The 19,315-nt window shown below is 42.9% G+C and overlaps 1 protein-coding gene across 1 annotated transcript in view; it reads right to left on the reverse strand.

Annotated features, from left to right (window-relative positions):
* LOC115199661 (whirlin-like) overlaps positions 1-19,315 on the reverse strand; it is a 137,061-nt gene that overhangs the window by 62,258 nt on the left and 55,488 nt on the right. The window lies entirely within an intron of this gene.

Consider the following 19,315-nt stretch of genomic DNA (forward strand, 5'->3'; position numbering starts at 1 on the left):
ATAAAGATGAGCAAAAAAGGCTGTATATATAAAAGATAAATAAATACTGAGCTATATTGTATGCTAAAGAAAATGGGGAAATTATATTATTTTAATACAATTGCTCAGATTGCTCATGTTGTTTAATTTACAAGTAACACATTGAGAGGGATCGTATACCATTCCTCCATACAGAATCTTTCCAGATCCTTGATATCCTTCGTCTGTGCTTATGGACTGCCCTCTTCAATTCAAACCAAAGGTTTTCAATGGGGTTCAACTGGGATCAATTAACAATTTCATTGTGGATTTTGATGTGTGCTTGGGGTTAACCAGGTTTTTGACTAAAATGTGCTGGTACTGCACTCTTAGAAAAAAGGGTTCCAAAAGGGTTCTTCGGCTGTCCCCATAGGAGAACCCTTTTTGGTTCCAGGTAGAACACTTTTGTGTTACATGTAGAACTCTGTGGAAAGGGCTCTACATTGAACCCAAAAGGGTTCTACATTGAACCCAAAAGGGTTCTACATGGAGCCAAAAAGGGTTCTCCTGTGGGGACAGTTGAAGAACCCTTTAAGGTTCTAGATAGCACTTTTTTTCTAAGAGTGTGGGTAAAGTTTATGATGCTGTTGACCGTAACAAAGGCCCCAAGACTAGAGGAAGCAAAACAGCCACATAACATCAAAGATCCACAACCATATTTTATAGTAGGTATGGGGCTATTTTCTTCATATGCATCTTTGTTTTTTATTTTCATGTCATCTGACCATGACCAGGGCCGGCTCCAGGCATAAGCGACATAAAGGTTCGCTTAGGGCCCCAGGCTGCTAGAGGGCCCCCAACCCCTACTATGTTGAGAGTTAGAATAGTAGAATACACAAGGTGCAAGTTCAAAATTTGGTTGTGCATAGGGCTGTAACGGTGACCGTATTATTGCCACACCGGTGGTCACGAATCATTGTGGCAGTCTAATTCCATGTGACAGTTTAGTCATGGTAACTAGGCTTCTCCAAGCTCTGATGCTGCTGATGGTCATTACTAGCCTACCAAACGTGCTAATTGCCTGTTACTCAGCACTATATTGTCCCTCTAATCACTGACATCAACGCAAATGTATTCAAAAATCTAATCAAACACTTCATGAGAGCCCATAGGCTCATGTTCTGCAACCTTTCTATAGGCTATGCAACTGCGTGAGAAAACAGAGTGATGGCTATTAAAAAGAGGAGGATCCCATTAGCTTTCTATAAGCTAGGCCTACTATATTTATTTATCAACTTTCATAATATTAAGCACATTGTTTATCTTTAAAAGAGGAGTATAGTCTACCTGGCTGGCATGACAATTTAACCACGGGAAAAGTGTCCTTCATTCGCTATTTAAGTGCATCGATTACATTTGTTTTGAGAAAGGTGCATGATAATGGTCCATTCTAAATCAAAGTAAATGTCACACAAATATTATTTTGTATTTGTAAAGACAAGATTAAATCACTAAAGTGGCCAAATAAAATGAAGCACATTAATCCGCTTTACAAGGGGTGTTGAGCCTATACTGGCTTACATAAGCAGTTTCAAGTTTGGGGAAGACCATTTTCACCAAAGAAATGCTTCTTTATAATAAAAGTCATTCATGCATAATCACATTTGTGGTCACTTTTGAGAAGGGTGTTTTCCTGCAAATGGAACATTCCCGCGTATAGCCTACTGCCATGTGCGCATTGCTGTGCTTATAATTAGAAGAAATAGCCTAATAGTTTATCAACATTTTAACCTGTCTGGGCTAGGGGGCAGTATTTTCACGGCCGGTTGAAAAACGTACCCAATTTAAACAGGTTACTACTCTGGCCCAGAAACTAGAATATGCATATTATTAGTAGATTTTGATAGAAAACACTCTGAAGTTTCTAAAACTGTTTGAATGGTGTCTGTGAGTATAACAGAACTCATATGGCAGGCAAAAACCTGAGAAAAATCCAAGCAGGAAGTGAAAAGTCTGAGAATTGTAGTTCTTCTTTTGATTCTCTATCGAAGCTCCAGTGTCTGTGGGTGACATTGCACTTCCTAAGGCTTCCATTGGCTGTCTAAAGCATTCAGAAAGTGGTTTGAGCATTTTCCTGTCACTGGGCAGATAATAGGAGCTCAGTTACTGAGTGGTCTGCCTGGCAACAAAGGGATAGGATATGCTCGGTCCCACGAGCGCGCCCCTCCTTTTTTTTCTTCTTGAATGAATATGCTATTGTCCGGTTGGAATATTAGCGCAATTTACGTTAAAAAAAAGCATAAAGATTGATTTTAAACAGCGTTTGACATGCTTCTAAGTACGGTAATGGCTTTGGATAAGTGATCTGTATGCATGAACAAAACGGAGGTATTTGTACATAAATATGGATTATTTGGAACAAAAACAACATTTCTTGTGGAAGTAGCAGTCCTGGGAGTGCATTCTGATGAAGATCAGCAAAGGTAATACAATATTTCTAATACTAATTCTGAGTTTAGGTTGCCCCGAATTTGGCGGGTGTCTGAATCGCTCGCCGTGATGGCTGAGCTATGTACTCAGAATATAGAAAAATCTGCTTTCTCCTTAAAGCTATTTTAAAATCTGACACAGCGGTTGCATAAAGGAGTAGTCTATCTATAATTCTTAAAATAATTATTATGTATTTTGTCAACGTTTATGATGAGTATTTTTGTAAATTGATGTGCACATTCACCGGACGTTTTGGTGGGAATACATTTTCTGAATATCACGCGCCAATGTAAAATGCTGTTTTTGGATATACATATGAACTTTATCGAACAAAACATACATGTATTGTGTAACATAATGTCCTAGGAATGTCATCTGATAAAGATCGTCAAAGGTTAGTGCTTAATTTCGCTGTGTTTTGGGTTTTATTGACACATGTCCTTGCTTGGAAAATGTCTGAGTGATTATTTTTGTCTATGTACTCTCCTAACATAATCTAATGTTTTGCTTTCACTGTAAAACCTTTTTGAAATCGGACAATGTGGTTAGATTAACGAGAAGTGTATCTTTAAAATGGTGTAAAATAGTCGTATGTTTGAGAAAGTTGAATTATGACATTTTGTTGTTTTTGAATTTTCCGCGCTGATATTTCACTGGCTGTGTCCCGCAGGTGGGAAGCTACCGTCCCATCTAGCCCATAGAAGTTAAGCTAAACGTTGTCATTTGTTACGTCAGGCTTATTTCTTTAAATTAACTAGTGTAGCCCACAGCCATATGGCATAGCCAGATCAGGGTTTAACATAAGGACAACTCAGAGTATGCTATTCTGTTGTTCTGAAATAAATCATGGATTTATTGTGAAGGTGTAGGCTATATTACATGGATTTATTAGACTTTTTAAAATGTAGATGTTCCAAAGGTCTGCATCAGTGGCTTGTAGGCTACGTGTGGAAGCCAGGAGATGTTAAATGTGTTTATGATCATTAATGGTCAGATACTGTGAGACCGGCAGTTATGTCAGCTAACAATGCTTAGATTGGTAAATTAGTCTAGCCAGCTATCTATACTTATAGTAATCATGGCTGAATACCAACTGGCCATGCAGGGCAGGTGCCCTGTTGATTTTGTTAGTCACTCTCACTCAGAGATCTTCAATATGGCATAAGTCATGGCAAAATGTGTAGAATTGCAGGGAATTAACCGTAAAACGTACATCTTTCTCTCTTCCGTTAAGGGGGGGGCAACCAAATCTCGCTCAGGGCAGGCACCCAAAAGGCTAGAGCCGACCCTGACAAGTTCCAATCCAAGTGCCAATGCTGCTTAGCAATCTCCAGGCATTAACATTTGTTGGATGACATGAAAATAACAAACCTGGTTGACTCTGCCAGGAGGCTGAAACTTGGTCGCAAGTTGATCTTCCAGCAAGACAATAACCCTAAGCGCACATCAAAATCCACAAAGAAATTCTTACTTGATCCGCATTTTGCAATGGCAATCTCATGGGGATATACTATCGAGTGGTTTGAGAAGGGATGACAACAAGCATCACTAATCTCCTGTTATGTATAGAGCATGCAGAGACAGCCAGGCCACTAGGTCAGATGGGAGTCATACAACATGCAGCCAAGATCTCCTAGCCTGAGGATGTCAGATGCCTATAGAAACAAATTAAATCAACCAGCCAAGGTCTCCTAGCCTGAGGATGTCAGGGGACTACAGAAAGAAATTAAATCTATCATGACCACAACCTGAGGATACGTGTCTTCTGAGATGGCCATCATGCTAATATTAGTAACCACTCCAAAAAATGAGTAAATATTACCACATTTGAATTCTTTCTAGGCTCTTCACACAAGGCAATATATAGAGCTCTTTGTAACAGTTCAACTGTGTAAAGACTGTGCTGTGACCAACAACAAAAATAAGTTGCCTCATAATGAACAGGTCCCTCGTCTAACAAGATGATCCCATTCAAAACTTCATGAGACAGACAAGCAAGACACCACAATCATGTCTGTCTGCCCTTCAGAACCTTCTCTATTCAGGTACAATTAGCAGTCTGCTGAGCAATCACCCCCAAGACCCAGAGCCTTATATTTAGATCTTATTTCTATTTCTGTCTAAATATATGGCTCTGCCAAGGCCAAACTGTTCTCAATCCCTTATTTTGAGGCAAGCAACAGAAGAATACACTTCAAAGATATAAGCATATTAATAAATAGAGGATATATTAAATAAATTCCTATATTAACTCAGTATTTGTCTAAATAAATGACTGGACATGTTAACCTTGGAACAGAGAAGTAAGAAGTAATAACAGGTTTTTTTGTTTTAATTTGATTCAAAATAGCCTTGTCTTGGACTGTGTTGAGAAAGTCTTATATTAGACATTAATGAAGGTCTGAGCTATTCTGGGATCCTCTGAATAAACCTTGTTTTGTTTTTTAATAGCTGCAGGTTATGTTTTCAAGTCTGACTGGGCGAAAGCAGATGACATTAGCTGCACAATGTCTTGTGGCAGACAGACTGACGAACAGAGACAGCAGCACTGATAACAAAACACAACCTACCGCTGTGACAAAAGAAAAACACACCACTGCTAGCAAACCTTCAAATAATGCGTCAGTATGTGAAACACATTCATTTTCCTGCCTACAGCTAAGAATCAGGCCTTACACTGTCTCACTGAGTCCCAAGTGGCAGCCAATTCTTTATAGTGCCCTACTATGGGCGCTGGTCAAAAGTAGTGCACTACGTAGGGAATAGGGTGCCATTTGAGACGTACATACTCTCTCTGCTGTAGTCTGTATTCATCATCTCTCTCCACTCACACTGCCCCCTCCACTTTCAATTCCATTACTATTACATAACATACCAAACTCCAAAATAAACCTTGAAATTAAAGTAGCAGAATTGCTGGAACAGCTAGCTTCACACATATACATAAAAGTGCACACCTTGGCAACATGGATTTGAAATAGATAAAATGCACTACAGAGACAGTGAATGCATCAAAAATAGCACCCTATTCCCTTTATAGTGCACTACTTTAGACCAGGGCCCATGGAATAAAGCAGCACCCTAACATTGGAATAGAGTGTCATTTGGGTAGCAAAGAGCATCTGCACTAGTTTCTCTCCTCAGACTGGCAAAGTTCATCTTAGATTGTGGAGCCACAGGCCGGGGTAGGGAGCATGAATCTGTGATCAGTATTGCAGAATAAAATACATCAATTTTGATGGGATTAAAACTAGTGCCTCAAACTGTACCTCAAGCCACTGATCCGTACCCCACATGACTCTCTGTTTCAGTAGTTAGTATTCTGCCACTATGATGTACCCCACATGACTCTCTGTCTCTCTGTTTCAGTAGCTAGTATTCTGCCACTATGACGTACCCCACATGACTCTCTGTTTCAGTAGTTAGTATTCTGCCACTATGACGTACCCCACATGACTCTCTGTTTCAGTAGTTAGTATTCTGCCACTATGACGTACCCCACATGACTCTCTGTCTCTCTGTTTCAGTAGTTAGTATTCTGCCACTATGACGTACCCCACATGTCTCTCTGTTTCAGTAGCTAGTATTCTGCCACTATGACGTACCCCACATGACTCTCTGTTTCAGTAGTTAGTATTCTGCTACTATGACGTACCCCACATGTCTCTCTGTTTCAGTAGTTAGTATTCTGCCACTATGACGTACCCCACATGTCTCTCTGTTTCAGTAGTTAGTATTCTGCCACTATGACATACCCCACATGACTCTCTGTCTCTCTGTTTCAGTAGTTAGTATTCTGCCACTATGACGTACCCCACATGACTCTCTGTTTCAGTAGTTAGTATTCTGCCACTATGACGTACCCCACATGACTCTCTGTTTCAGTAGTTAGTATTCTGCCACTATGACGTACCCCACATGTCTCTCTGTTTCAGTAGTTAGTATTCTGCCACTATGACGTACCCCACATGACTCTCTGTCTCTCTGTTTCAGTAGTTAGTATTCTGCCACTATGACGTACCCCACATGACTCTCTGTTTCAGTAGTTAGTATTCTGCCACTATGACGTACCCCACATGACTCTCTGTTTCAGTAGTTAGTATTCTGCCACTATGACGTACCCCACATGACTCTCTGTCTCTCTGTTTCAGTAGTTAGTATTCTGCCACTATGACGTACCCCACATGACTCTCTGTCTCTCTGTTTCAGTAGTTAGTATTCTGCCACTATGACGTACCCCACATGACTCTCTGTTTCAGTAGTTAGTATTCTGCCACTATGACGTACCCCACATGACTCTCTGTTTCAGTAGTTAGTATTCTACCACTATGACGTACCCCACATGACTCTCTGTTTCAGTAGCTAGTATTCTGCCACTATGACGTACCCCACATGACTCTCTGTCTCTCTGTTTCTGTAGTTAGTATTCTGCCACTATGACGTACCCAACATGACACTCTGTTTCAGTAGTTAGTATTCTGCTACTATGACGTACCCCACATGACTCTCTGTCTCTCTGTTTCAGTCGTTAGTATTCTGCCACTATGACGTACCCCACATGACTCTCTGTTTCAGTAGTTAGTATTCTACCACTATGACGTACCCAACATGACTCTCTGTTTCAGTAGTTAGTATTCTGCCACTATGACGTACCCCACATGACTCTCTGTTTCAGTAGTTAGTATTCTGCCACTATGACGTACCCCACATGACTCTCTGTCTCTCTGTTTCAGTAGTTAGTATTCTGCAACTATGACGTACCCCACATGACTCTCTGTTTCAGTAGTTAGTATTCTGCCACTATGACGTACCCCACATGACTCTCTGTTTCAGTAGTTAGTATTCTGTCACTATGACGTACCCCACATGACTCTCTGTCTCTCTGTTTCAGTAGTTAGTATTCTACCACTATGACGTACCCCACATGTCTCTCTGTTTCAGTAGCTAGTATTCTGCCACTATGACGTACCCCACATGACTCTCTGTCTCTCTGTTTCAGTAGCTAGTATTCTGCCACTATGACGTACCCCACATGACTCTCTGTCTCTCTGTTTCAGTAGCTAGTATTCTGCCACTATGACGTACCCCACATGACTCTCTGTCTCTCTGTTTCAGTAGTTAGTATTCTGCCACTATGACGTACCCCACATGACTCTCTGTTTCAGTAGTTAGTATTCTACCACTATGACGTACCCCACATGACTCTCTGTCTCTCTGTTTCAGTAGCTAGTATTCTACCACTATGACGTACCCCACATGACTCTCTGTTTCAGTAGTTAGTATTCTACCACTATGACGTACCCCACATGACTCTCTGTTTCAGTAGTTAGTATTCTGCCACTATGACGTACCCCACATGACTCTCTGTTTCAGTAGCTAGTATTCTGCCACTATGACGTACCCCACATGACTCTCTGTCTCTCTGTTTCAGTAGTTAGTATTCTGCCACTATGACGTACCCCACATGACTCTCTGTCTCTCTGTTTCAGTAGTTAGTATTCTGCCACTATGACGTACCCCACATGACTCTCTGTCTCTCTGTTTCAGTAGTTAGTATTCTGCCACTATGACGTACCCCACATGACTCTCTGTTTCAGTAGTTAGTATTCTACCACTATGACGTACCCCACATGACTCTCTGTTTCAGTAGTTAGTATTCTGCCACTATGACGTACCCCACATGACTCTCTGTCTCTCTGTTTCAGTAGTTAGTATTCTACCACTATGACGTACCCCACATGACTCTCTGTTTCAGTAGCTAGTATTCTGCCACTATGACGTACCCCACATGACTCTCTGTCTCTCTGTTTCAGTAGTTAGTATTCTGCCACTATGACGTACCCCACATGTCTCTCTGTTTCAGTAGTTAGTATTCTGCCACTATGACGTACCCCACATGTCTCTCTGTTTCAGTAGTTAGTATTCTGCCACTATGACGTACCCCACATGACTCTCTGTCTCTCTGTTTCAGTAGTTAGTATTCTGCCACTATGACATACCCCACATGACTCTCTGTTTCAGTAGTTAGTATTCTGCCACTATGACATACCCCACATGACTCTCTGTCTCTCTGTTTCAGTAGTTAGTATTCTGCCACTATGACGTACCCCACATGACTCTCTGTTTCAGTAGTTAGTATTCTGCCACTATGACGTACCCCACATGACTCTCTGTTTCAGTAGTTAGTATTCTGCCACTATGACGTACCCCACATGTCTCTCTGTTTCAGTAGTTAGTATTCTGCCACTATGACGTACCCCACATGACTCTCTGTCTCTCTGTTTCAGTAGTTAGTATTCTGCCACTATGACGTACCCCACATGACTCTCTGTTTCAGTAGTTAGTATTCTGCCACTATGACGTACCCCACATGACTCTCTGTTTCAGTAGTTAGTATTCTACCACTATGACGTACCCCACATGACTCTCTGTTTCAGTAGCTAGTATTCTGCCACTATGACGTACCCCACATGACTCTCTGTCTCTCTGTTTCAGTAGTTAGTATTCTGCCACTATGACGTACCCAACATGACTCTCTGTTTCAGTAGTTAGTATTCTGCTACTATGACGTACCCCACATGACTCTCTGTCTCTCTGTTTCAGTCGTTAGTATTCTGCCACTATGACGTACCCCACATGACTCTCTGTTTCAGTAGTTAGTATTCTACCACTATGACGTACCCAACATGACTCTCTGTTTCAGTAGTTAGTATTCTGCCACTATGACGTACCCCACATGACTCTCTGTTTCAGTAGTTAGTATTCTGCCACTATGACGTACCCCACATGACTCTCTGTCTCTCTGTTTCAGTAGTTAATATACTGCAACTATGACGTACCCCACATGACTCTCTGTTTCAGTAGTTAGTATTCTGCCACTATGACGTACCCCACATGACTCTCTGTTTCAGTAGCTAGTATTCTACCACTATGACGTACCCCACATGACTCTCTGTCTCTCTGTTTCAGTAGTTAGTATTCTACCACTATGACGTACCCCACATGTCTCTCTGTTTCAGTAGCTAGTATTCTGCCACTATGACGTACCCCACATGACTCTCTGTCTCTCTGTTTCAGTAGCTAGTTTTCTGCCACTATGACGTACCCCACATGACTCTCTGTCTCTCTGTTTCAGTAGTTAGTATTCTACCACTATTACGTACCCCACATGACTCTCTGTTTCAGTAGTTAGTATTCTGCCACTATGACGTACCCCACATGACTCTCTGTCTCTCTGTTTCAGTAGCTAGTATTCTGCCACTATGACGTACCCCACATGACTCTCTGTTTCAGTAGCTAGTATTCTGCCACTATGACGTACCCCACATGACTCTCTGTCTCTCTGTTTCAGTAGTTAGTATGCTGCCACTATGACGTACCCCACATGACTCTCTGTCTCTCTGTTTCAGTAGTTAGTATTCTGCCACTATGACGTACCCCACATGACTCTCTGTCTCTCTGTTTCAGTAGTTAGTATTCTGCCACTATGACGTACCCCACATGTCTCTCTGTTTCAGTAGTTAGTATTCTGCCACTATGACGTACCCCACATGTCTCTCTGTTTCATTAGCTAGTATTCTACCACTATGACGTACCCCACATGACTCTGTCTCTCTGTTTCAGTAGTTAGTATTCTGCCACTATGACGTACCCCACATGACTCTCTGTCTCTCTGTTTCAGTAGTTAGTATTCTGCCACTATGACGTGCCCCACATGACTCTCTGTTTCAGTAGTTAGTGTTCTGCCACAATGACGTACCCCACATGACTCTCTGTTTCAGTAGTTAGTATTCTGCCACTATGACGTACCCCACATGACTCTCTGTTTCAGTAGTTAGTATTCTAACACTATGACGTACCCCACATGACTCTCTGTCTCTCTGTTTCAGTAGTTAGTATTCTACCACTATGACGTACCCCACATGACTCTCTGTTTCAGTAGTTAGTATTCTGCCACTATGACGTACCCCACATGTCTCTCTGTTTCAGTAGCTAGTATTCTGCCACTATGACGTACCCCATATGTCTCTCTGTCTCTCTGTTTCAGTAGTTAGTATTCTGCCACTATGACGTACCCCACATGACTCTCTGTCTCTCTGTTTCAGTAGTTAGTATTCTGCCACTATGACATACCCCACATGTCTCTCTGTTTCAGTAGTTAGTATTCTGCCACTATGACGTACCCCATATGTCTCTCTGTCTCTCTGTTTCAGTAGTTAGTGTTCTGCCACTATGACGTACCCCACATGACTCTCTGTCTCTCTGTTTCAGTAGTTAGTATTCTGCCACTATGACGTACCCCACATGACTCTCTGTTTCAGTAGTTAGTATTCTGCCACTATGACGTACCCCACATGACTCTCTGTTTCAGTAGTTAGTATTCTGCCACTATGACATACCCCACATGACTCTCTGTTTCAGTAGCTAGTATTCTGCCACTATGACGTACCCCACATGACTCTCTGTCTCTCTGTTTCAGTAGTTAGTATTCTGCCACTATGACGTACCCCACATGACTCTCTGTTTCAGTAGCTAGTATTCTGCCACTATGACGTACCCCACATGACTCTCTGTCTCTCTGTTTCAGTAGTTAGTATTATGCCACTATGACGTACCCCACATGTCTCTCTGTCTCTCTGTTTCAGTAGTTAGCATTCTGCCACTATGACGTACCCCACATGACTCTCTGTTTCAGTAGCTAGTATTCTACCACTATGACGTACCCAACATGACTCTCTGTCTCTCTGTTTCAGTAGTTAGTATTCTGCCACTATGACGTACCCCACATGACTCTCTGTTTCAGTAGTTAGTATTCTGCCACTATGACGTACCCCACATGACTCTCTGTTTCAGTAGCTAGTATTCTGCCACTATGACATACCCCACATGACTCTCTGTTTCAGTAGTTAGTATTCTACCACTATGACGTACCCCACATGACTCTCTGTCTCTCTGTTTCAGTAGCTAGTATTCTGCCACTATGACGTACCCCAAATGACTCTCTGTCTCTCTGTTTCAGTAGTTAGTATTCTGCCACTATGACGTACCCCACATGTCTCTCTGTTTCAGTAGCTAGTATTCTGCCACTATGACGTACCCCACATGTCTCTCTGTTTCAGTAGTTAGTATTCTACCACTTTGACGTACCCCACATGACTCTATGTTTCAGTAGTTAGTATTCTGCCACTATGACGTACCCCACATGACTCTCTGTCGCTCTGTTTCAGTCGTTAGTATTCTGCCACTATGACGTACCCCACATGTCTCTCTGTTTCAGTAGCTAGTATTCTGCCACTATGACGTACCCCACATGACTCTCTGTCTCTCTGTTTCAGTAGTTAGTATTCTGCCACTATGACGTATCCCACATGTCTCTCTGTTTCAGTAGCTAGTATTCTGCCACTATGACGTACCCCACATGACTCTCTGTTTCAGTAGTTAGTATTCTGCCACTATGACGTATCCCACATGTCTCTCTGTTTCAGTAGTTAGTATTCTGCCACGATGACGTACCCCACATGTCTCTCTGTTTCAGTAGCTAGTATTCTGCCACTATGACGTACCCCACATGACTCTCTGTTTCAGTAGTTAGTATTCTGCCACTATGACGTACCCCACATGACTCTCTGTCTCTCTGTTTCAGTAGTTAGTATTCTGCCACTATGACGTACCCCACATGACTCTCTGTTTCAGTAGTTAGTATTCTGCCACTATGACGTACCCCACATGACTCTCTGTCTCTCTGTTTCAGTAGTTAGTATTCTGCCACTATGACGTACCCCACATGACTCTCTGTTTCAGTAGCTAGTATTCTGCCACTATGACGTACCCCACATGACTCTCTGTCTCTCTGTTTCAGTAGTTAGTATTATGCCACTATGACGTACCCCACATGTCTCTCTGTCTCTCTGTTTCAGTAGTTAGCATTCTGCCACTATGACGTACCCCACATGACTCTCTGTTTCAGTAGCTAGTATTCTACCACTATGACGTACCCCACATGACTCTCTGTCTCTCTGTTTCAGCAGTTAGTATTCTGCCACTATGACGTACCCCACATGACTCTCTGTTTCAGTAGCTAGTATTCTGCCACTATGACGTACCCCACATGACTCTCTGTCTCTCTGTTTCAGTAGTTAGTATTCTGCCACTATGACGTACCCCACATGACTCTCTGTTTCAGTAGTTAGTATTCTGCCACTATGACGTACCCCACATGACTCTCTGTCTCTCTGTTTCAGTAGTTAGTATTCTGCCACTATGACGTACCCCACATGACTCTCTGTTTCAGTAGCTAGTATTCTGCCACTATGACGTACCCCACATGACTCTCTGTCTCTCTGTTTCAGTAGTTAGTATTCTACCACTATGACGTACCCCACATGACTCTCTGTCTCTCTGTTTCAGTAGTTAGCATTCTGCCACTATGACGTACCCCACATGACTCTCTGTCTCTCTGTTTCAGTAGTTAGTATTATGCCACTATGACGTACCCCACATGTCTCTCTGTCTCTCTGTTTCAGTAGTTAGCATTCTGCCACTATGACGTACCCCACATGACTCTCTGTTTCAGTAGCTAGTATTCTACCACTATGACGTACCCCACATGACTCTCTGTCTCTCTGTTTCAGCAGTTAGTATTCTGCCACTATGACGTACCCCACATGACTCTCTGTTTCAGTAGTTAGTATTCTGCCACTATGACGTACCCCACATGACTCTCTGTCTCTCTGTTTCAGTAGTTAGTATTCTGCCACTATGACGTACCCCACATGACTCTCTGTTTCAGTAGCTAGTATTCTGCCACTATGACGTACCCCACATGACTCTCTGTCTCTCTGTTTCAGTAGTTAGTATTCTACCACTATGACGTACCCCACATGACTCTCTGTCTCTCTGTTTCAGTAGTTAGCATTCTGCCACTATGACGTACCCCACATGACTCTCTGTTTCAGTAGCTAGTATTCTACCACTATGACGTACCCCACATGACTCTCTGTCTCTCTGTTTCAGTAGTTAGCATTCTGCCACTATGACGTACCCCACATGACTCTCTGTTTCAGTAGTTAGTATTCTACCACTATGACGTACCCCACATGACTCTCTGTCTCTCTGTTTCAGTAGCTAGTATTCTGCCACTATGACATACCCCACATGACTCTCTGTTTCAGTAGTTAGTATTCTACCACTATGACGTACCCCACATGACTCTCTGTTTCAGTAGTTAGTATTCTACCACTATGACGTACCCCACATGACTCTCTGTCTCTCTGTTTCAGTAGCTAGTATTCTGCCACTATGACGTACCCCAAATGACTCTCTGTCTCTCTGTTTCAGTAGTTAGTATTCTGCCACTATGACGTACCCCACATGTCTCTCTGTTTCAGTAGCTAGTATTCTACCACTATGACGTACCCCACATGTCTCTCTGTTTCAGTAGTTAGTATTCTACCACTTTGACGTACCCCACATGACTCTATGTTTCAGTAGTTAGTATTCTGCCACTATGACGTACCCCACATGACTCTCTGTCGCTCTGTTTCAGTCGTTAGTATTCTGCCACTATGACGTACCCCACATGTCTCTCTGTTTCAGTAGCTAGTATTCTGCCACTATGACGTACCCCACATGACTCTCTGTCTCTCTGTTTCAGTAGTTAGTATTCTGCCACTATGACGTACCCCACATGACTCTCTGTCTCTCTGTTTCAGTAGTTAGTATTCTGCCACTATGACGTACCCCACATGACTCTGTTTCAGTAGTTAGTATTCTGCCACTATGACGTATCCCACATGTCTCTCTGTTTCAGTAGCTAGTATTCTGCCACTATGACGTACCCCACATGACTCTCTGTTTCAGTAGTTAGTATTCTGCCACTATGACGTACCCCACATGACTCTCTGTCTTTCATTTTCAGTAGCTAGTATTCTGCCACTATGACGTACCCCACATGACTCTCTGTTTCTGTAGTTAGTATTCTGCCACTATGACGTACCCCACATGACTCTCTGTCTCTCTGTTTCAGTAGTTAGTATTCTGCCACGATGACGTACCCCACATGACTCTCTGTTTCAGTAGTTAGTATTCTGCCACTATGACGTACCCCACATGACTCTCTGTCTCTCTGTTTCAGTAGTTAGTATTCTGCCACTATGACGTACCCCACATGACTCTCTGTCTCTCTGTTTCAGTAGTTAGTATTCTGCCACTATGACGTACCCCACATGTCTCTCTGTTTCAGTAGTTAGTATTCTACCACTATGACGTACCCCACATGACTCTCTGTCTCTCTGTTTCAGTAGTTAGTATTCTGCCACTATGACGTACCCCACATGACTCTCTGTTTCAGTAGTTAGTATTCTACCACTATGACGCACCCCACATGTCTCTCTGTTTCAGTAGCTAGTATTCTGCCACTATGACGTACCCCACATGACTCTCTGTTTCAGTAGCTAGTATTCTGCCACTATGACGTACCCCACATGACTCTCTGTCTCTCTGTTTCAGTAGTTAGTATTCTACCACTATGACGCACCCCACATGTCTCTCTGTTTCAGTAGCTAGTATTCTGCCACTATGACGTACCCCACATGACTCTCTGTTTCAGTAGTTAGTATTCTGCCACTATGACGTACCCCACATGACTCTCTGTCTCTCTGTTTCAGTAGTTAGTATTCTGCCACTATGACGTACCCCACATGACTCTCTGTTTCAGTAGTTAGTATTCTGCCACTATGACGTACCCCACATGACTCTCTGTTTCAGTAGTTAGTATTCTGCCACTATGACGTACCCCACATGACTCTCTGTCTCTCTGTTTCAGTAGTTAGTATTCTGCCACTATGACGTACCCCACATGACTCTCTGTTTCAGTAGCTAGTATTCTGCCACTATGACGTACCCCACATGACTCTCTGTCTCTCTGTTTCAGTAGTTAGTATTCTACCACTATGACGTACCCCACATGACTCTCTGTCTCTCTGTTTCAGTAGTTAGTATTCTACCACTATGACGTACCCCACATGACTCTCTGTCTCTCATTTTCAGTAGTTAGTATTCTGCCACTATGACATACCCCACATGACTCTATGTTTCAGTAGTTAGTATTCTGCCACTATGACATACCCCACATGACTCTCTGTTTCAGTAGCTATTATTCTGCCACTATGACGTACCCCACATGACTCTCTGTCTCTCTGTTTCAGTAGTTAGTATTCTACCACTATGACGTACCCCACACGACTCTCTGTCTCTCTGTTTCAGTAGTTAGTATTCTGCCACTATGACATACCCCACATGACTCTCTGTTTCAGTAGTTAGTATTCTGCCACTATGACGTACCCCACATGACTCTCTGTTTCAGTAGTTAGTATTCTGCCACTATGACGTACCCCACATGACTCTCTGTCTCTCTGTTTCAGTAGTTAGTATTCTGCCACTATGACGTACCCCACATGACTCTCTGTCTCTCTGTTTCAGTAGTTAGTATTCTGCTACTATGACGTACCCCACATGACTCTCTGTTTCAGTAGTTAGTATTCTACCACTATGACGTACCCCACATGACTCTCTGTCTCTCTGTTTCAGTAGCTAGTATTCTGCCACTATGACGTACCCCACATGACTCTCTGTCTCTCTGTTTCAGTAGTTAGTATTCTGCCACTATGACGTACCCCACATGTCTCTCTGTTTCAGTAGTTAGAATTCTGCCACTATGACGTACCCCACATGACTCTCTGTTTCAGTAGTTAGTATTCTGCCACTATGACGTACCCCACATGACTCTCTGTTTCAGTAGTTAGTATTCTGCCACTATGACGTACCCCACATGACTCTCTGTTTCAGTAGTTAGTATTCTGCCACTATGACGTAACCCACATGTCTCTCTGTTTCAGTAGCTAGTATTCTGCCACTATGACGTACCCCACATGTCTCTCTGTTTCAGTAGCTAGAATTCTGCCACTATGACGTACCCCACATGACTCTCTGTTTCAGTAGTTAGTATTCTGCCACTATGACGTACCCAACATGACTCTCTGTCTCTCTGTTTCAGTAGCTAGTATTCTGCCACTATGACGTACCCAACATGACTCTCTGTCTCTCTGTTTCAGTAGCTAGTATTCTGCCACTATGACGTACCCCACATGACTCTATGTCTCTCTGTTTCAGTAGTTAGTATTCTGCCACGATGACGTACCCCACATGACTCTGTTTCAGTAGTTAGTATTCTACCACTATGACGCACCCCACATGTCTCTCTGTTTCAGTAGTTAGTATTCTACCACTATGACGTACCCCACATGACTCTCTGTCTCTCTGTTTCAGTAGTTAGTATTCTGCCACTATGACGTACCCCACATGCCTCTCTGTTTCAGTAGTTAGTATTCTACCACTATGACGTACCCCACATGACTCTCTGTCTCTCTGTTTCAGTAGTTAGTATTCTGCCACTATGACGTACCCCACATGACTCTCTGTTTCAGTAGTTAGTATTCTACCACTATGACGTTCCCCACATGACTCTCTGTTTCAGTAGTTAGTATTCTGCCACTATGACGTACCCCACATGTCTCTCTGTTTCAGTTGTTAGTATTCTACCACTATGACGTTCCCCACATGACTCTCTGTTTCAGTAGTTAGTATTCTGCCACTATGACGTACCCCACATGTCTCTCTGTTTCAGTTGTTAGTATTCTACCACTATGACGTTCCCCACATGACTCTCTGTTTCAGTAGTTAGTATTCTACCACTATGACGTACCCCACATGACTCTGTGTTTCAGTAGGTAGTATTCTGCCACTATGACGTACCCCACATGACTCTCTGTCTCTCTGTTTCAGTAGTTAGTATTCTGCCACTATGACGTACCCCACATGTCTCTCTGTTTCAGTAGTTAGTATTCTGCCACTATGACGTACCCCACATGACTCTCTGTCTCTCTGTTTCAGTAGTTAGTATTCTACCACTATGACGTACCCCACATGACTCTCTGTCTCTCTGTTTCAGTAGCTAGTATTCTGCCACTATGACGTACCCCACATGACTCTCTGTTTCAGTAGTTAGTATTCTACCACTATGACGTACCCCACATGACTCTCTGTTTCAGTAGTTAGTATTCTACCACTATGACGTACCCCACATGACTCTCTGTTTCAGTAGCTAGTATTCTGCCACTATGACGTACCCCACATGTCTCTCTGTTTCAGTAGCTAGTATTCTGCCACTATGACGTACCCCACCTGTCTCTCTGTCTCTCTGTTTCAGTAGTTAGTATTCTGCCACTATGACGTACCCCACATGACTCTCTGTCTCTCTGTTTCAGTGGTTAGTATTCTGCCACTATGACGTACACCACATGTCTCTCTGTTTCAGTAGCTAGTATTCTGCCACTATGACGTACCCCACATGTCTCTCTGTTTCAGTAGCTAGTATTCTGCCACTATGACGTACCCCACATGTCTCTCTGTTTCAGTAGCTAGTATTCTGCCACTATGACGTACCCCACATGACTCTCTGTTTCAGCAGTTAGTATTCTGCCACTATGACGTACCCCACATGACTCTCTGTCTCTCTGTTTCAGTAGCTAGTATTCTGCCACTATGACGTACCCCACATGACTCTCTGTTTCAGAACTTAGTATTCTGCCACTATGACGTACCCAGCATGACTCTCTGTCTCTCTGTTTCAGTAGCTAGTATTCTGCCACTATGACGTACCCAACATGACTCTCTGTCTCTCTGTTTCAGTAGTTAGTATTCTGCCACTATGACGTACCCCACATGTCTCTCTGTTTCAGTAGATAGTATTCTACCACTTTGACGTACCCACATGACTCTCTGTCTCTCTGTTTCAGTAGCTAGTATTCTGCCACTATGACGTACCCCACATGACTCTCTGTTTCAGTAGCTAGTATTCTGCCACTATGACGTACCCCACATGACTCTCTGTTTCAGTAGTTAGTATTCTACCACTATGATGTACCCCACATGACTCTCTGTCTCTCTGTTTCAGTAGTTAGTATTCTGCCACTATGACGTACCCCACATGACTCTCTGTTTCAGTAGTTAGTATTCTACCACTATGACGTACCCCACATGACTCTCTGTTTCAGTAGTTAGTATTCTGTCACTATGACGTACCCCACATGACTCTCTGTCTCTCTGTTTCAGTAGTTAGTATTCTACCACTATGACGTACCCCACATGTCTCTCTGTTTCAGTAGCTAGTATTCTGCCACTATGACGTACCCCACCTGTCTCTCTGTCTCTCTGTTTCAGTAGTTAGTATTCTGCCACTATGACGTACCCCACATGACTCTCTGTCTCTCTGTTTCAGTGGTTAGTATTCTGCCACTATGACGTACCCCACATGTCTCTCTGTTTCAGTAGCTAGTATTCTGCCACTATGACGTACCCCACATGTCTCTCTGTTTCAGTAGCTAGTATTCTGCCACTATGACGTACCCACATGTCTCTGTGTTTCAGTAGCTAGTATTCTGCCACTATGACGTACCCCACATGACTCTCTGTTTCAGTAGTTAGTATTCTGCCACTATGACGTACCCCACATGCTCTCTGTCTCTCGTTCAGTAGTTAGTATTCTTGCCACTATGACGTACCCCACATGACTCTCTGTTTTCAGTCAGTTAGTATTCTGCCACTATGACCTTACCCCAGCATGACTCCTGTCCTGTTTCAGTAGTTAGTATTCTGCCACTATGACGTACCCCAACAGGCTCTCTGTACTCTCCTGTTTCAGTAGTTAGTATTCTGTCTCCACTATGACGTACCCCACAGACTCTCTGTCCCTCTTTCAGTAGTTAGTATTCTACCACTATGACGTACCCCACATGTCTCTCTGTTTCAG

This window comes from Salmo trutta, chromosome 9 (genome assembly GCF_901001165.1).
Source record: "Salmo trutta chromosome 9, fSalTru1.1, whole genome shotgun sequence".
NCBI classification, from domain to species: domain Eukaryota; kingdom Metazoa; phylum Chordata; class Actinopteri; order Salmoniformes; family Salmonidae; genus Salmo; species Salmo trutta.